The following is an 8,225-nucleotide window of genomic DNA, read 5'->3' on the forward strand; positions in this document are numbered from 1 at the left end:
CTTGTCAGAGGCTCTTGGCACAGTAGCAGTAGGCTGCCTTGTTTTACCTCAGTGGAAGAGGATGTGCCTAATCCTGCAAAGTTTGATGAGCCAGCATCAGAGGACAGGAAGGGAGGCTCCTTCCTCCCAGAGATGGAAAGAAGGGAGGATGGGGGGAGAGACTTTATGAGGGGAAACTTTGAAGGGATACTGCATTTGAGACATAAATAAATAAATGAATAAATAAACTAAAATGAAAAGTACATTCTACAGAATATTTAAAAAGAAGATAAAGAGATTACATTTTGTGGAGAATGTATTTCTGATGAAGATAAAATAATATTGCTATAGCCATGTTACAACAAATTGAATTTTGCAAAATACAGCTATTGATATCACCATAAGTTTTGCTGTTTTGTACATTGCATAATTCTTAGTATGAAAGTAGATAGTAGCCAAACAAAACCAAAAATTATGAGAGCGATTTTAAATCCTACAGTAGTTTCTACTTTTTGAAAAATAATTTTCAGAATACGCTGCATTTCAAAAAAACTATTCTGCAAAATTTCTCAGAATTGGATGCAGGTTTATGTAAATATTATGTCATGCTGATAATATCTTCATCTTCAGAACTATCAATTCATTGTAGCTTTAATAGATGACTATCATAAGCTGTGCATCTTTTATGTGCACAAACTCAGATTATGTGTATTTTAAAAGACTAGAGAAATTGAGAAGAAAATAATATATTATTGGAAATATTTTTAAGAAGGACTATATTTTAGAAAGAAAAATTTTCAAGTTGTTATGCAGAAAGGCGGGACAGATATTAAAAGAATAACTCTAGAGATCCACTCTATCTGTTAATAATAATGTGTTTTATTTATTAAGGAATTGGAGTTGAATGCACTGGATGTGCTTTCAGATACAATGAAAAGACAATAAAAAAGTGTACTGAAAGGACTGGGCAAACAACTCTGTCAAAAAAATTACTTGCTACACATGCCTGACAGATTGAGTTGAAATTCTCAAAACCAAAAAAAAAAAAAAAAAACTAAAACCAAAACCAAAACCAAACCAGGTGTTTTGTGATATGTTCTCCGTCTGTTGCAAAGAAAGAGTTCCTTCATGAGGGGAGATGATGAAGTAACTCTGAGTAGGAGAAATAGAGTTTCCCTGGGTAGAGCACACCAACTGGTTACACAAGAACTGAAAACATAGAACCTTGTAACATTACACAGATTAGCAGTTGTATCTGTGTATTTAGGAGTAAATATTTATATCTATATACATATAATCATGCAATAACAATTAATTTGAAAGAGCATGGAGGTGCATATGAGAGGGTTTTGAATGAGAAAAAGAAACACTGAAATATATACTTTTTTATAATATCAAAAAATATAAGAAATATTTTTAAAGAACTAGGGGTCCTACCATACATACACTGTTATATCAGTGGCCCAATGGTGAGATGAAGATAGAACAGAAGAAGTCTCTGGAAGCATATGGGGCAGGAAGCATGGTGTGCACAGCAGAAAAAAGCACGGTGACTCTGTCACCAACAAAGAAGAAATGAGGACCACCCAAAATTGAAATCAGACCTCTGCACATGCCAAGGGATGTGTAGCCTTAATTCATAAACGTGAATATATAGGCACTTACACATACATCATATGCACACATATACCATTCCTCTATCACATGCAAATCCCACAGAAAAAATATAACATGAATTAAAATAGATTAGAATAATACATGATGAGAATGTGATATCAGTAATATTTTCAGTATTTAAAACTAAATAAGCTTTCCAAGAGAGGAATAAATAATAATTAAGTCATATCTCATGAACTTAAAAAATAAATAATTGCAACTACAAAACATGGAGTGATAAGAAGGTTTTCAAAAACTATTTTTGAAACTAGAATGAGTACATTTAAAATATTCATTAGGCAAAAAAATTGCAATGGTTACAATTTTAAAACAAAAAAGCCTTATATAACCACATGATATTTTCAAAGAACAAGTGCAATTAATAAAAAAGATAGATCAGAAGAAAAAAGCTCAAAATGTGTATTTAACAATGAGATATAGTACAATTATGAAATGATAAAGTAACATTCACAAAAATCATTACGTGTTTATTCCATAGTGCTAAATACTTAATTTAATCAATATGTGCACATGCAACCAAAAGTGATTAAGATATAAAAAAGAAAAAACAAGAATACCAATAATTCCAAAATTATGGTGTTTAATATATGATGATGATAAATAATTCTGAAAATTATATAAAGTATGAATATGCTAATTGTCCTGAATTTTTTCATAGTGCAATGTATACAATTATTCATGTATTTCAATTTCTTCAACAAACACACTGATGTTTTGGTGCTAATTTTAAGTTGTTTTACTACTCTGTATTAAATGATAAATAGTATAATAACATGTATAGATCTTTGTAAAACTAGGTTAGATTATTAACTATTATTATTAACTATGACTGTTTCATACTATAACTATGACTATTGTGATCCCCTCCACTGTCCAAGTAACTCATCTCAACTGACCCAACAACTCCATGAGGTGATCTTGATATAACTGGAGAGAAAGGAGGGTGTGCTATGCTGTACCACTGGTACTGGTTACTTGTCTTGTTTCCAACAGATACTTTACAAAAGCATTTAAGGAAGTCTTTGCTTTGAATCATATTTTCTAGGTTCAGTCTATCATGGTAGAAGTAGAATGAGTAAATAGAAGTAGAATGGTGCTCAGATAATTTCCTCTTTTTTTTTTTATTTTATTTAATAAAGTGTACTACAACATCCCAGGGAATCCTATTGCCCATCCCAATTAACCTAAGTAGGGCAACAATCCCTCATAACATATGGTCAGAGGCTAACAATCCAGATATTAGGTCACAAGGCTGTGTTGAGGCTTGTTGATGATTAAAAACAACATTATTTGTACAATATTGAGCATGACTCCATGATAACTGACTTGTGATTTTAGCAATAAGCACACTCTTTTTGGGGCTGAGACACAGGACTTTATTCAACCTATAACCTACAAATAAATATAACCCAGATTATTCAGAGATAATTTTGATATTTCTAAACAAAATCTACAATTACTGCTTTAATAAGGCCAGTAGACAAATGTGCTTTAAAGAATGTCAAACGGGCATATCAGAGATTAGATGATCAAGTTATCAAACTCTCAAATCCCAGCCTTCCATAAGCATTTATAGCTACTTTAGCCAATCCTTGATATAATAATTTATCGCTGAATATCATTGGGGAATATATTTGTTTCTTTTTATCAACTAAAATCTAGTGGCTGAATATTATCTTTCTGTTATGTTAGAAACAATGTGTTTGTTAATATATTGTCATTTAAGAGTAAAGTTAGTGGAATGAAATTCACATCACATTTTTCAAATTGAAAATAAGTATAAAATAGTACCACATTTTCAATTAGTGACATATAGCCTATAAGTATATAAACACTAATTGCAAGACACAGAGGGAAATCTTGAATATGTAAAGCATGGAAAATAGTGTTTATATGAAGTATGTAAAGAATATTCATTACATAACACTGAATAGAATTTGACAGCAACAGAGTCTGGACACTGGAACAAAGATCTATTTACTTGGATTGCTATTTTTTTTAATTGAGAAAATGTTTTTAGACAATATTTGGCTCATTGTTTTTATATTTTATTTATTTTAATTACTTTTCACACTCCAGATTTTAACCCCCTCCATCTACCTCCAACTGGTCCACATCCCATACCTCATCCCCAACCCCCTGTCTCTAAGAGGATGTCCCTGTCCCCCAACCCACCTGACTCTACTCCCTGGGGCCTCCAGTCTCCTGAGGGTTAGGTATATCATCTCTGACTAAATCCAGACCCAGAAGTCCTCTGATGTATATGAATTGGAGGCCTCGTTGTATGCTACCTGTTTGGTGGTCCAATGTTTGATAGATATCTGGCATCCATATTAATTGAGACTGCTGGTCCTCCTACAGGGTTGCCCTCCTCCTCAGTTTCTTTCCATCTTTCCATAATTCAACGACAGGGGCCAGAAGCTTCTGTCCATTGCTTGGGTGCAAATAACTGCATCTTACTCTTTCAGCTGTTTGCTGAAAAAAGAAAGTGAACTGAGGTGGGGAGGGAGATGGAAACCTGATCTGGTATTGGATGAGAAAAAAGAACTGAAGTCCTGAGGGAAAGCAGAGAGAATTTAAACAGACAAACTCAGGAGGTAGGAGTTGGGAGGACCCTACAAAATGCACCTGAGACAGGGGAGGCAAGAGATCAGGAAACAAAGGGAGGGACCTTAGATGAAATGCCAGACAGAAGGGAGAGGGAACTTGTAGAGCTCAAGTCCAGCAGAAAGAGAGGGCATAAAGTGAGGGATGGAGTTGCCATCCCACAGTCAAAACTCTGACCCATATTTGTTCCTGTCTGAAAGAACTTTAGGGATGGAAATGAACAAAAGCCTAAGGAAAAGATGGTCCAGGGACAGGCCCAAAGTGGGATTCAGCTGAAGGGGCAGCCCCAAGACCTGAGACTATTGCTGAAGCTATGGAGCACCTCACTATGGGCCATCATAACTGCCCTCCAAAAGTCCAACAAACAACTGGAAGAGTCAGATATAGATATTTGCACCCAACTAATGGACAGAAGCTGCTTTCCCCGGTGGTTGAATTAGGGGAAAGCTGGAAGAAGCTGAGGAGGAGGGTAACCCTGTAAGATGACCACCAGTCCCCATTAACCTGGAGCCCCAAGATCTCTCAGACATTGGGCCACTAACCAGGCAGCAAGCACCAGATGATATGAGGTCCCCAACATATATACATCAGAGTACTGTTGGGTCTGGATTTAGTCAGAGAAGACTTGGCTAAACTTCAAGAGACCTGAGGCCCCAGGGAGTATAGAGATCTGGGGTTGGGGATTGGGGACACACTCATGGAGAAAGGGAGGTGGAGATGAGGTATGGACTGTGAAACAGTTGGAGGGTGGACCGAGAGGGGAATAAAATCTGGAGTTTAAAATAAATAAATAAATTAATTAATTAATAAAAGATTTTTTAAAAATATGTGTTCTTTCATCCCAAACATGTTTTAGTATGAAAGACAGCAGTCCATAAACACAAATTGTACAGAAAAAAAATGAACTGAACATGGATCTAGGTAGTAATGGTTAAAATATAATACAGAAAGGCAGGGATACTTCTGGTATCACATTTCAGTGACCGTCTAATCCATATTTCAGCAGATTTTAGTTGTCCACAGAAGAGGAGGAAGAATTGTAGGAACCAAAGGAGTCATCGACACCAGAAGAAGATGACAGAATCAACTAAACAGGGCTCATAGGGCCCCACAGAGACTAAAGCAGCAACAAGTGAGTCAGCATGGATTAGCACTAGGTTCTCTTCATATATGTGACAGTCATTACCATGGTATTTTTGATCTTTATGAGACTCCTAAAAGTGGTAGTAGAAGTGTCTATAGATCTTTCATCTGCCCATGGAATCCTTGCTTCACCCAACCCTGATATGAGAGTTTGTGCCTAGTTTTATTGTAACTTGTTAGGCTATCTTTGCTCTTTTCTGAATGGATATGAAGGAAGAGTAAATCTGGGAGAGAGGTAAGTACTTAAGAGGAGTGGAGGGAGAGGAAACTATGGGAGACAGTACATAAAAAAAAAGATTAGCCTTCTCAACAATTAACATTGCTAGCCATACATTTTAAATATACTATAATGATTTAACTCGTTTTTGTGGGTTCATTGAAATTTTGCTGCAGTTAAATAATCAAGGGATAAATTTTTACTATACCTCAGCTCTTTCTGTGACACAGAATCTCACATTTGATCTCTTAAACTAATAGCAGAGTTTATTACTGGTGTTTTATACTTTTCCTTCTATATTTATGACAGTATTATTGTTTTGGCATTTCCTTGTTCTCTAAAATTCTATGTTTCTATTAGACATTGTATTGGTTATGATTTTCACAGTATTCAACTTATTAACCTTATTTCCAGAACTTGATTGCTGCTTTCTCACAATTTCAACTTTATTATTGAATTATCATGTACATTTTTATATTTATCTTCTGTTAACTTGTACTTTTCACTTATGAAAAACTATTCTGTGTATAAAATTTATTCTCTTGCTATTGTTGAGGTGAAATGGCATGTACGTGCAAAACCTTTGTTTTCACAAAAAGGCAGAGAGAACAATTAGTGTGTTTATAAAGTAGGAACATGCTAACATAATATGAAAACAGAAACTTTACATCTTGCAAACTGTATTTTGTTATTGTGCTTTCACTGTTAATCTCTTCCCAAGGTATAGTGCCCAACAGAAGCACTTTGACTTTGAGAAATATTCCAGTCATTGACAAATTAAGATATTTATAACACATAGCAGATTTCATTGCCTTAATAAAATATTACTTGTATTTTATGAATTAAGTACTAAGTGCTTTATGTTAACTGACATCTGCTTGATAGTAGTAATTTTGAGAGGAGATGCCTCCTAAATAATTGACTATTAAGGTACACCATTGCATACACTAGCAAGATTTTGCTGAAAGGACCCAGATATAACTGTCTCTTGTGAGACTATGCCGGGGCCTAGCAAACACAGAAGTGGATGCTCACAGTCAGCTAGTGGATGGATCACAGGGCTCCCAATGGAGGAGCTAGAGAAAGTACCCAAGGAGCTAAAGGGATCTGCAACCCTATAGGTGGAACAACATGATGAACTAACCAGTACCCCGGAGCTCTTGACTCTAGCTGCATATGTATCAAAAGATGGCCTAGTCGGCCATCACTGGAAAGAGAAGCCCATTGGACACACAAACTTTATATGTCCCAGTACAGGGGAACGCCAGGGCCAAAAAAATGGGAATGGGTGGGTAGGGAAGTGGGGGGGGGAGGTATGGGGGACTTTTGGGATAGCGTTGGAAATGTAATTGAGGAAAATACATAATAAAAATATTAAAAAATTTAAAAAAAAGATACTTAAGATACTGGAAATCAGCTGGAAACTGGAGGCTCTTGCTTTTTCTTTTTAATTCACTTTACATGTTGATATCTGTCCCACCTTCAGATCCCCCTTCTACAGTTCTTGCTCCAAACAATCCTCCCCTTCTCTTCAAAGAAAGTTGAAACCCTCAAACACAAGTATAACCCATCTGGTCTCTTGAAATCTCTGCAGGGCTTGAAACTTTTTCTCCAGCTGAGACCAGGCAAGACATCCAAGTTTGGAGAACAGATTGCACAGACAAGCAACAACTTTAGGAATAGGCTCCTCTTTGTTTGGAACCTGCATGAAGACCAAGTTGCAAATCTACATATGACAAAAGGGAGTAGGTCCAGCCAATATATGCTCTTTTTTCTGTGGTTCAGTCTCTAAGAGAACCCAATAATATAACTTAGTTAAATCTGTGGTCTTCTTGTGGAGTTCCTATCTTCTTTGTGTGCCTTCAATTTTTCTGCAAAACACCTTTAACTGCTGCACTTGGAAGCAATCAATCACATATCTAAGAGTTCAAAGTTAACATGGTCTACAAAGCAAGTTTGAGGATAACCAAGGCTATATAAAGAGAAACTGTGTTAAATAAAACAGAAAAGACACTGACAATACTCCACTATTGTTCTGCTCAGAAATTAACTGCATATGTTCCTAAAGGTCTTTTATTTTAATGATAATACAGAATACATAAATAATATTTTGTGAAAAATTCTTTTCAAAAATACACTTAAAATCACTTACAACAATGTCAGATATGTACGAAGGCAAACATGCTTGTAAAGTTTAATGCTTATAAATATGATGTTAGATATATAATGAGGAGGCTGAAAAGTAAATTAATGTTAAATCTTGATAATGTGATAGCAGTAGCAGCTCTAAAAGAAGATGTATGAAAATAAGATCTCCAGCCGGAGGACAGAGGTCCGCCCTGCAGGGAGCACCATCTTGGCTCCAGGACTCCGCCGAACATAGTCTGCACAGGTGAGAGTGAGGACCACAGATGCAGACCGCTTCTGGGACAGGCAGGAGACACAGAGCCGCTGAGGCAACACCCTTTTGGGGCCGCAGACATCAGGCACCCTCCCATCTGGAAGACAGTGGTCTGCCCTGCACAGGAGCCCTCTGCCTCAGGAGCAGGGAGCACATCTTGGATCCAGGACTCCACNGAACTTAGGAACTTAGTCTGCACAG

The sequence above is a fragment of the Mus caroli genome, chromosome 2 (assembly GCF_900094665.2).
Source record: "Mus caroli chromosome 2, CAROLI_EIJ_v1.1, whole genome shotgun sequence".
In the NCBI taxonomy this organism is placed as follows: Eukaryota; Metazoa; Chordata; class Mammalia; order Rodentia; family Muridae; genus Mus; species Mus caroli.